Source organism: Lates calcarifer, linkage group LG8, assembly GCF_001640805.2.
Source record: "Lates calcarifer isolate ASB-BC8 linkage group LG8, TLL_Latcal_v3, whole genome shotgun sequence".
Classification (NCBI taxonomy): Eukaryota; Metazoa; Chordata; class Actinopteri; family Centropomidae; genus Lates; species Lates calcarifer.
The window spans coordinates 8,936,639-8,948,839 of record NC_066840.1 but is presented as its reverse complement, the minus strand read 5'-3'; the positions used below and the strand labels follow the sequence as shown (position 1 = coordinate 8,948,839).

The 12,201-nt window shown below is 41.4% G+C and overlaps 1 protein-coding gene across 1 annotated transcript in view; it reads left to right on the top strand.

Annotated features, from left to right (window-relative positions):
- LOC127142698 (FERM and PDZ domain-containing protein 4) overlaps nucleotides 1-12,201 on the top strand; it is a 68,268-nt gene that overhangs the window by 49,815 nt on the left and 6,252 nt on the right. The gene's annotated exons all lie outside the window — the stretch shown is intronic.

The window sequence follows — 12,201 nt, the reverse complement described above, 5'->3', positions numbered from 1 at the left end:
AGCACCAACCACAGTGCCTAATTTTATTAACTGTAACCTCCCCCCCTTTGTTTCACCCCATGAAAACCCACTCCCAAGGTCATCTGATTCACCCACCCAATCCTCGACTCCCCCTGCAGCTCCTTCCTGTCTCCTCTCCACATCCCAACGCATGTAAACAAACACTGTATTGCGCTAACCCTCAGTGCCCCTGTCACAACACCACCACTTTGCAATCAACTTTGCTTTCTCAAACTTCACACACATGGCTGAGCACGGGCTATCACACTGTGCTGAGGAGGAGAGGAGAGGTGCTGTGACGATTAGCTGAGACAGGGGCCCGAGGAGAGAGGCAATGAGCAGCCACTCAACACCTTAGGCACAATCGCAAGCCGTCTGCAAGTCCCGCTCGCACAATGATGTGAAATCTTGCATTAATTTCTAGGTGAGACATTTGCGGCGTCTTCTACCTTTGTATGACACCTTATGCACCCTTATTATGAAAAGATGGTAGAGTTTAGTGTCTGTAATTTAAGTGGTAGAGAGGGAAAAATAATATTCTTGGGTCAAAGAAAAGCTGAAATTACTATGAAGTGACAAGCTTACACAAAAGACACCTATCCTCATTATCTGTTACTCAAACACACTCGCATTTCTCCTATTCTCACCTTCAGTATCATGACAAAAATTTCCCTAGTACACTGTAGGTCCAGTGCACCACTCTGGAGGCCGATTTTACCAATTGATCCCTTCAAATGGTCCTGCAAAAGGTTCGATATGACAGACCACCCAGAGCATTACCTGCAATCTTGTTGATTATCTCCACATTCACATCGATTATCATGTGGTTCCCTCCCTCCTCATACTCGGTTATCACTCTGTGGTTGCTGATACGGAGCTACATTATTGATTGCAGCCCATTAACAGGGATAAAAGTGCACGGTTGCAGCCTGATTCATCACAACTCATGGCGGAGCCATCACTCAGCGGGGCCACCTACACTTGCATTTGGAATAAACATCCTTCTACAGGTACACTTTACACTGGGTACCTTCTATGAAATGAATTCAGAGAGTTTATTAGAGCATAAAAGACTCTGAGATGCTGCTTGACACTTTCTAAAAAGAGCTGAAGTGTGACTGGGTGTATACTGTGCCGTTCTTGTCACAAACAAAACAAAAGGAGTAAAAAGGAACTGACAGAGGATGCTATCCTCTGAAAATCTTAACTCGATTCTCTCTCTTTACTCTGTGCTCTCTCCATTAATTGCACTCATCTAGAATTCATATTAAAAGGGAGAATTTTACTGGGCTTGGCACTGTGCCATTTTGCGTCGCCAGCTGGAACGACAAACAAACATTAGTTGGTGAAACGGTCAATATATCAAGGCTGCAGAGGGACAGTGTCATGTTAATTGAAATCAGTGGCTTGGCGCTAAGAGAAATTCGTTGCCGCATATTTATTTACTCTTTGTAAGATACCCAGGGACCATTTTTTCAAATATTGAACACCCTGACTGATGCTAGCAAGCGAATTACACATGACAATGACAACCGCAACAAGAATTGCATGCAGTCAGGGGTTCTGCTTCAATGCAATAGTCAAGCTCTTTTAGATATGTGCACCACAGCAGGCCACATATTCCTCTCTCCTCTCCTTTGCCCAGGGTGCATTAAATGGATTAAAGCACTAAGAGCAGCCAAGCATATATTCATTTCCTCCACAGTGAGGGTGAGAGCAGCAGACAGCAGACAGCATATTATGGAGTGTCACAAAGTCCCTGGACCATCCCTCCAAGTCAAACACAGAAGATTAAAATCTTTAGGGTAGATACGATCTTCTTCATTAAGCAGCTTTGATGCCGCAGTGTTTGTTTGCTTTTCACCCAACGTAAGTGGGTGTTACCACACTCACATGGGAGAAAAGATACGAGTAGAAATGTATTAAAATATAAAAGCTAAGAAACTGTGTTGAATGCAAAAAATGCCTCTAGACAGTTTAGATTTTGGCTCCATGACATGAATTTAAGTTAAGCTGAAACAAAAAGGAGGTCTATGTTGTGCTCACATTATATTGGCTAAGAACATTTCTACAGTATTGATAACCTGAAATTTGCAAAACTGTGTATCTCTGATTAGATATTCAGTGTAACGCACTACAGAACAACAGAATGATAATAAAGCAACCCTTCTATGACACATGATCAATGTACTTGTTTTATCCCAGTATAACAAAGATCTATTGTCTCCATGTCAGCAACGCTATGAAGTCAGCTTTCAGTTGTTTGACTTGACATTAATACATAACTAATTTGCAAAAATGTTATAGAGGAACTGTTGTTCGGACCATGTTCACAATTATTACAATACAAGCAAAATGATATTTTATGGGCAGTGATAAGAGGGAGGTTACATTATATAGCTCATGACTTTGACAACATAGATTTGGGCTTCCATCCTGTACAAGGTGTGTTAAGTTTCAGAACGAAGTCCACAAGAGGGAATAATTTGCAGGCCACAGTACGAGGCAGGATGCTACAGTATGGATTACACTGGAATGTAAATACACACAACATAGCTTCTTTAATATCACTTCTAATATATGTTATTCTGCCATGTGTGTGATATTTTTCCATTCTGGCTGAGGGAGCTCAGCTGCTGTCTCCATTGGAAATAACTGCCTTGCTCTGCACAGTGTCATAGGTTACTTGTCCTTTTAGTTTGAAAATTCACTTGTTGTTACAGTCAGGGAAAAATAACACTAAAAAGTTCACATCAGTGTTGACTTTTTCGAAAAGTGAACCAAGACCACAGTTTTTCATTTTCTTCACTTGCTTTGTCAGTCATGATTTTGCTCTCTATAATATCTAGGGAGAGACTGTGAGAGACCCCAGTGGCAGCAGTAATGCACCAATAAGCTGGATGCCAACTGGCATAAAACAAGAAGAAGATCTTCCTAGGCAGTAGCCTATGTGCCTACCTCACAAACTAGACCAGTCAATTAACCTGGTCCTCCGACCATTGACCCACGTAGTGACATTATATCATTGACATGCAAATGAGCGACATAGAAACCTGGTCGTGGCGCACTGGTCAACTAAAACACTTGGTTGAGGGTTAGGGAAAGATCCTGGGTACAGTTAATAAACAAGCAAAACAATAAGTGCAGGTCTGTGATGGGATGGGAACATAAATCCTTGGTTTAATTAAACAATTAAACATTTTGAGTTAGTAGTACATAGTTTGCAGAAAAAAACTAATAGGTTGTCATTTTGACAGCGCTGCACTGGCAGGATGTATGTGTGCAGAGGCTGAAGGTTAAATCTGCTGCGGTTTCAAACATTGATCATAACAGCAGTAAGGCCCAGCAGAAACTGTGCATAATGACTGAGATACCCAGAAAGATGTTAATACGATATTTGGTATCATAATTAATATAAATGACATTTGAATGGGTTGTCTTAGTTAGATAGATATCAACACAAAGTGGTATTGACTATGACTGTGGCAACAAATTAGAAAACCTCAAAGAGAACAAACAATCACTGCACAGCAGTGGACTTTGGTCCAAGCTGAGACTTGGGGAAACTGAGGGCTTGGCTGGAACCAAGCAGGCAGGCAGCGGGAGCACGGTGGCTCAGCAGGCCAGATAATTACACACCCTGATGGAGCAGCCAATTGGTATTCTCTGCACACCCACTAAAACATACCAGCACTAGATAAGTCGGTGGCAAGAGAGGGAGACAGAGAGAGAGAAAGGGAGGGAGTGCTGCTACAGAAGCTCCCAGACCCAGACAGCAGGGAGGCTGGGTTACAAATCAACCCCATACCGTGGTCTGAACCTGAGGTGTGGAGCCGTCTGACAGACAAAACCAACACGCTATGCTAAAGGACCAAAGCTTACATTTTTGCTAGTGATGTGTAATCTTCAGATTGAGTGGAATCACCTCATCGTGTCAGAAAACATCAGCACTCTCCTGGCCAGAAAGCCGATGGAAGAAGCACCAATGACAAAATCAGAAGATACACCTCAGTGAGTGATGTGATTGCGGGGCAGAGCACAGAGGTCAGACTGGGTATTGTAGTTAATGAGCTGTTGCACTGGTGTGTCTACACCTTGTCATCATTACATGTAAATGAAAGATATGAGCAGAACAGTTGTACCAACTGTTGTTACAGCAAAGCTCATTAATAATCTCTCTTCAGCGTCTTATGTTGCTGTGTGGAAATGCACAGAGGAGGAAAACAGAACAGGAAATGTCCATTTTTGTGCAGTTAAGTACAATGCAGGAATTAATATTACAGAAAGAGACTTCGTGGAAATGTGTCTGAGTCAGAAAATTTGTTTACTCTGCGTGAAATGCATCACTGAACATTAGTCAGAGGCACAACTATAGAAAGTGGGGAGGGTGTGGGAAATGTGCTGCATGCTGCAGACTGCGGGAAGAAGACCACTTTATCGGTAGTCACAAAAGGGCGGAGTTGGGAGGGGGCGTGTGGGTGATATCTCGTGGGTGGCAGCGATAGAAGGAGGGGGAGGCAGCCATGCTGGTATTTCATAGAGAATGAGTGTCACTCTGTGTCGTTCCGCTGTCAGGCGAGCTGCTGAGAGCTGTGTGCTTCACTGAAGGGTGACAGCAAAGAGACAGAGCCACTCTGCTGCTGTCACGGCCACTCTGCTTCTCTGTATTTCGGCTGCAGGCAACTGGCTGGTGCAACTGGCTGTAGGCTGCTGGACCCGAATGGCTAATCACGCCATTTTCACTATATCTGTGAAAGCCATGGTCAAAGCCAGCTGTTAGCTAATGGTTTCATTTACAGCCCATTTGCACAAAAAACATGGAGATGGCTTGAATTGATTTTGTAAAGGTCAGGTGTATTAGCTTTTGGTGGTAGCTTAGCCACACTGCCAACACTTAAAAACTTCTGTCTTATTTACGGTATTTGTACGCCTTGAAAGGTTAGGTCAGGTAAATAACAGGAAATAGATCAAGAATGAAAGCTGATGCAGGTGCACTTTCTGTACAGTGAAGAGTCCCACCAGAGCACAGACTGCTGGGTAGACTTCGGGGAGAGAACAATGCTACGCAGGCCTGACTCTCTCCTTTCAGCTCCTGACTGATGAATCAAATGTAGTCATGTGGAACCTCCCCAGTCTGAGAACATAGATTCAAAATAACCAGCCAAGGAAACTGCATCTCCTTGCTATCTAAGGAAGCTTATTGGACTATGACAGCTGATTTTTTTCCCTCTGCCTTTGCAATTTCACTTAAATATTCCTCATCGCTTATTTCTCTGCTCCATATTTCATTTTTACACTTTTCAGTTTTACTGCCTTGCGACTCCATTTAGTTTTCAAACTAATTCTCCACTGCTGCTCAGTTTTGTTTTTTCACCACTGCTACACTATAGTTTGAAAATAAGCAAACATTCCCAATTATATCCACACACACATGCACAAGAACTGCTGGTGTGAAGATATATAGCACATTTTTATTTTTTTTCCTTTTCACTTCATTTTAATTCATATTCATTGGACTAACAAGCAAACATCTGACTCAGCACATCCCACAGGGTAATTGGGTAATGGTTCTCCATGTCTGCCTCTCATATATACAGCATGTAATTTAATGTCAGCTGACCAATAAGTGTGCCATTTCATGAATGGGTGAAGTGGACTCAAATGAAGGTTAAGAAGATTGCCTCTGTGGTATTCTCCAACCCCCCAACCCCACCCACCCCCTTCCTCCGGAGATGCAGCTCCACACTTGGCTGCTTTCACCTCCTTCAGTTTAAAACTCTGGAGCTCACAGTAGACAGGGATTATGCCATTATGTAATGTATCACGGGTATGGAAAACATTCTCGAGTTTATGTCAGACTGGTGAGGTGAATGACCTCTGAAAAGTGTAGTGAGTAATAAGTGCAAAGTTTCTAGCTCACAGCATCAGATAATTTTATCATTTTATCAAGTTTAAAGCCTTCATTCAGGAGCTGAAAGGTGACTCTGAATATTGTATATTTATGAGTGCAGTGCAGAGGAATAAAAACAAGAAGAATGCTTAGACTGTTTCAGCTTTTATCAGACAGCACCGTCATGTTAGGCTTAATATTTATGACCTCTACAGGGGTACTGCAGTCTCTGGACAGCATTAAAGTCTGCCCCTTGCCCTCTATAAATATTTTCTTTATGGCCAGAGAAGTGAGAGAAAGGCGTAACAAGCTATTACATGGATGAGATGCATTTCTTAACCTTATCCCGGCCTTTTATCAACCAAGATCCTGCTCAGTGACCTGCAGAGACCGTCAGAACCGAACATCTGTTTGGCTAACCTCCTCCACCCATCTCTCCTTCCACAACAGAGAGGTTCTTATAATCACTGTGCTCGCTGTCCCTCCTCTCCATATTTTGTCCGTCAGTCTGTCTGCGCACCAGAGAGAAGGCCAGGCTATTGATCTCAGCTAAATGAAGCGGGCTCAAGGTCTTTACAGCAAAGCTATGTTCTAACTGACTCTGGCTGAAGGAGAAACCCACTGTCAGGCACAGTTTTGTCACAGCGAGACAAGGTCTGTGCTGAGCTGTGGGGGCCCAGCTGTCAATGTTAATGGTGCAGCTGGGCAGCACTGAATTATGTTCTGTATGTACACCCAAGGCACCAAAAAGTTAGAATTCACCGGGCTTGATGCTGGAGTGGTGGTTTATTTTCTGTGCAGCAACATGCATAAAAAAAAACTATAACCATACAATACAATATAACTATATTCAGGGACTGTGATCAACAACAGCTAGTTTACAGTGACTTATAATGACCAATTTAGACATATAGGGACTGGAGGTGTCTTTGTGTGCCTGTGGGAGTCAACAGTTTAATATAGTTATAATTTTTTTCATCATTGATTATTATGTCAGTTATTTTCATGATGAATTGATTAATCGTTTGGTCCATCAGCCATCAGCAAATGCAAGAAAATTGTGAAAATTGCCCATAGCAATTTTCCAGACCTCAAGCTAACCTATTTAAATCTTTTGTTTTGTCCAACTAACAGTCCAAAGATGTTCAAAACCAACAAATATTCACATGTGAGAAGCTCAAACCAGTGACAAAATGACTTCATCAATGAAAGCAAATTTTCTGATCAGTTAAATCAATTAATCAGCTAATTGTTTCAGTTATTTATACAGACAGAAGTGCCTTGATATGACAGCTATTCAGCCTGAGTCCTTAATGGAGTACAAACTATCTTGGTCCATGATTCATATTCAAACATATTGTTATTTTCCTATCTACACTATGATTGCCCATATGTACCTTGTGTATATCTATTCATCTGTGTATATACTTAATACAATATGTATTTTTACATGTGTATTTGTAAACATTTAGGATGGTGGCTCTGTATTCATTACTGGTTTAAGGAGGAGCTTTGTGCCCAAATGTCAATAAAAATCCTTTAACAGGAACTATTTGGTGTGTGAATCTATCTACTTTCAACTTCACCTGAGACTTAACACAATGCAAACTTGTTTATTATAGATGAATCAGAACACCATACATTTTTACATCCTCATCACAAAAAATCACTGAGAATTCAGGCAATGTCAAAAAAATGGAATGAAAAATACTAATTAGAATTTCGCAGAGTCTGAAGTGATGTTTTCAAATTGCTTTTATCCCACTATTAGTTCAAAACCCAAAGATACTAAGGTTACAATCATATATGTTAAAGAAAAGCGTAACATCCTCACAATGCTCACAATGTTTTGCTGTATAAATGACCAAAATGATTAACCATTATAAATAAAAAGTTTTTGTGATTGTCTACTTGTTTCAGCCCAGTGGGAATCATGTTTTTTCAGTGATCACAACAAAACAAAGTACACCATGTCAAGAACACAGTGATAAGAAAACTATTTTACCCATAGCCTCTACAGCATCCCACAGACAGCAGTCTGTGACAGTAGGGATAAGAAGATACACTATAAAGCCAGATTAGGGACACAGCAGGTATAAAGCAATACAAGAGGCTCAGAGAAAGGACTGACCGAGCAGGGTGAAGCCACTCCAACCTCTGGTCCTGTCAGAGTGAACCTCTTGACTGGCGCCAAACTATCACTACTCTTTAGTAAAGGTTGTGGGGGTTAAGCTGGTCTGCAGACTGTGCAGTCTGGAAGGTGGGATATTAATTTCCATGTTGTGGTGAAGGTCATGTGGAGCAATGATCGCATTAATAATGTAGGAGTGAGTCAGAGGAGCAGCAAAGCCCAAGACCAACAGGTCAGCCAAGTCCACTCAAGTGGAACCACCCACCCTTCAAACATGTGGCCGGGCAGATGTTTGCCTTTTCATCATATCTTGACATCAGGATGTGCCAAATGTAGATTTCTTTGCCTCTCATGGGATCGCCAGTGAGAATAACAGCGTGCCAACTCGCAAGCTTTATCCAATGCCTGGATGGTCTAGTCACATTTCATGGCTCATTCAATGTGTACAGATCTAAGAGAAGCTCACACAGACCTCTAAGCCTGCGACACAAGTAAAAGTTTTACTAAAACAGTTGGAGGTACATGTGAATTAATCAGTGATGCGTGACATTCGTAGATACATCTGTTTGTACTGCTCAGATAACACTGTGGGGCATCAGCATAATAAAGCCTGTCCACTATCATTTATCTTCATTTGTCTTGGTCGAGGTGCTAACGAAAACAGAGTGACTCAGGGAGGAGGAGAGAGAGAGACGTAGAGGGAGTTCAGCCTAGGTAAGAATGATTAGATGTCAGTGTGTTAACAAAGCTGTAGCTCCCACTGAAATTCATTCCTGGGGGGAATAATGTGTTTTCCACATTTGTATTTGTTGCTTAATGGAATTTGGAAAGCAAAGTGAAATTATGTGCTGTATCCCCCTCAAGGCTGCAAACACCATTGTGAAAAAGTCACAGTCACTCCAAACTCCATTTACTTTTTAAGATCCCTCATAACCTTTTGCTATCTCCATCCAGGACAATAAAACCTTGTGAGAGATATACAATAAACAAAAACTTGAATTTGTGTATATAAAGCACATAGCACCTTCTTCTGATTGCAGTCTCTCTCCTGGAGTTTTCTCTAATCCAGAACCTTTCCCAAGATTTTCATCATCTTTCACCTCTTTGTTCTCAGAGAGTGTTGACTGGGGTTTCAGGCCAGATGTGTGTGTGTGTGTGTGTGTGTGTGTTCAGTGGTTGAGTGGGAGTTGTGAGGAACACAACCAGGCAAACTATGCTGATGCAGCAGTGCCTTGTTGCCGATTTATGATATCCAACCTGTTCCTGAGATCCTATAGAACAGCAGCTCCTGAACTGTTTTATCTCTGATGTTCTATCTTCATCGAAAACACCTGTCATGTTCCAAAAGTGTTTATTAAAGGGGTTTTGAACACTATTTGTTATAGAATACTGCTAGGATACTTTCTTCTATTTTTATACAAAACACAGTTATACTAGAATTTCTGCTGCTTAATCTAATTTTTTCCTTTTTTTCCATTCAGTTTGTGTTGGTACTGCTACTACTTGGAGTGGCAGAGAATGGACACTTCTATTTTCGTTTATCACAGTTAGTAGTTTATTAGTCACTGTGACAGAAAATACGCCATTAAAATATACTAAGATTCCTACACTGATTTCTCATCCTATATATCTGTTCATTTTCCTCCTAAACACAAATATCCGGACATTTCCTTAGTAAATCAGAATTTCTTTTATTTCAAATTAGCTGTGCTGATTCACAATCTTTCCACAAAAACTTGCAGAAGTAGCCCCTGAGGGACAAGTTACCCCAGTTAGGAGTCATTGCTTGAGAACATCTGCTCTGAGAGACACTCAAAGATCCACAACTGTACAATTACGCACATGAAAGCACATATTGTAAAATGGCTAAAAACACACATTTTTGTGCAACTAAACCACAACAGGTTCACATCTGAGATGACAACCTTTCTCCACTGAGTCATAATCTATACTTTTCCAACTCTTTAGTTCTGCAGTCCCAACATAGGACAGTGCAAATAAAGACAGTGGCTAATTGTTTGGCAGGATAGGAAACATAAAGAGCTCAACAATTCAGTCAACTGCCTGTAAACATTCAGTGGACATTTTCTTCACAAATTACAGCCCAAAGAGCTGCTGCACTCTCTCCTTGCTGCATCAGTCACCACTCAAGCTGTCGCTTTTACCCAGAGCTGCAATCCATTTTCAAATAGGCAGGCCAGCTTTGGCTGTTAGAGGAGAGGCACTGGGTGGTGACAGACAGATAGGCAGACAGTAACAGAGAGGGAGGGGGGTAACAGAGAGATTAACAGAGAAAAAACAGAGAAACAGTATAGGTGGGCAACAAGTTCACAAAGTGAAAGTGAGAAACCAGTTAGCAGCATTTGCTAAATGGATGCCATCTGGCCCTACCAGGGAGGCCATTTGTGTAAAGAGAGGAAAGGATGCAGCCATGCTGGCAGGCAGGCCAGCAGGTGAGCACTGCCAGAGACAGACAGAGGGATGGGTTCTGCAGCTGCACAAATCTCTCTGTCTGTATCTTTATTTCACAGGACAGGAATGACAATTGTGTGGACTCTGCAAGCAGCCAGCATGTCAAGTGAGGCTTACTGAGATGGAGTTTTTATTGTTTACCTGGCAGCATGGATAAGAGGCAGGAGAATCTAGCTGCAAAAGTGAGAAAGACTGGGGAAATTAGATGTGAGATACAGTGAAGGAAGAGTTAAGTCATTATTATAGGAAATAGAAAAGTGTGTGTCTTTGTGTACACATAGGTGACACAGGGTGCAGTGGACAGGTATAATTCAGCGACAGGCTGAATGAAACTGCAAAAGCAATGGTGAAGGACAGGAGAGAGGGGATTTGCAAAATAAAGATGAAAAAGCAATGAGAGCAGCTTCAAATTTTAGTCAAAGGACTGCCTGAGGTTTTAAATGATCCAATCCTGAAGATAAAACACACAATGAAAAGTTTATCAGTAAGGAAGTTCGACTTTTATATATCAGCTTTCCTTTTCTCCACAGAACGAATTGGTTGTGTTGTCCTGCAGGAATTCTGCGGGGCAGCCTGCAGTGACAGAAAAGGATTAGGCCTAGTGCCGACGGCTTCATTTGATTGGCTCTCTCAGTGCAAAGGCCTGTCTATCACCACAAGTCACAAACCTCAAATCCTTTCAAAAAAAAAAGAAAGTATAAATATTTAGTGGAGGTTTTATCACAGCCACCAACTGAAAACAGATTTAAGACAGTGGTGACCATGCTGCCAGAATGACTTATGTTTCCAGCTTCCTAGAGGCCAGACATGTGACAGGCAGAGTATCTTTGTCCAGGAAGCCTCATTTCACACTAGACTGGGGAGATTATTGTGTCGCCTCTTTCATAATCCTAACAGGATTTTTGCAGATTCAAGGATTTGCTACATTTGATACGAAATGTTGGCAGCCTGCACTCTAGGCTGACAGCGGATTTCTCTGTGAATGTATGGGACATATGAGTAAGCAACATGACTTGAAATACATACGTATGGAAAATTAGATATAGCAGTAATTGAAATAAGATCTAGCATCGTTATGCTGAATTCTTCTTTGTTTGTGGTGTTCAATATTTTTAGCCATGGTGAAGATGTATCTTTTTTTGAAGCAGAGAACAGCATTAGGAAGTTTCTTCCGCTCCAGTTTTCCCCCACAACTGTTCAGATTTTCCTCAGGAAGAAAACAAATCTGTCTTGGACAAAATGTTGTTTGTTGTTGACAATTCTGTCATCTATGCTTTGTGATACTGTGAATTATTACAGATGCGGTACAATGTCTGCTGTGACAATGACGGTCGCCACTCATACAACACACCTATGCCCACACATGTAAGATGTAACACTTTCTCCACTTTTATGTTCAAGTTGGAAGTGATTGTGCAAAGTGCACCACTGAGACTTCTACTCTGCTTGACTCCACTTTACTGTCTGGCTATATTCCAGTCCAAGTAATTCATCCCAAAGCCCTTGACCCTGCTCAAGCACCAAAGAAAAAATATTGCTTTGACTTACTGCAGTTCCTAATTACACTTTTAATAATAAGTTATACATTTTTTTAAGATACAAATTAATTTGCACAAAGCTTTTATGACTATAGAGGCAAGTATTAAAGTTCAGGAGTTTGTTTATGTGTGTGTGTGTGTGTGTGTGTACAAAATGTTGTCCAATGGTG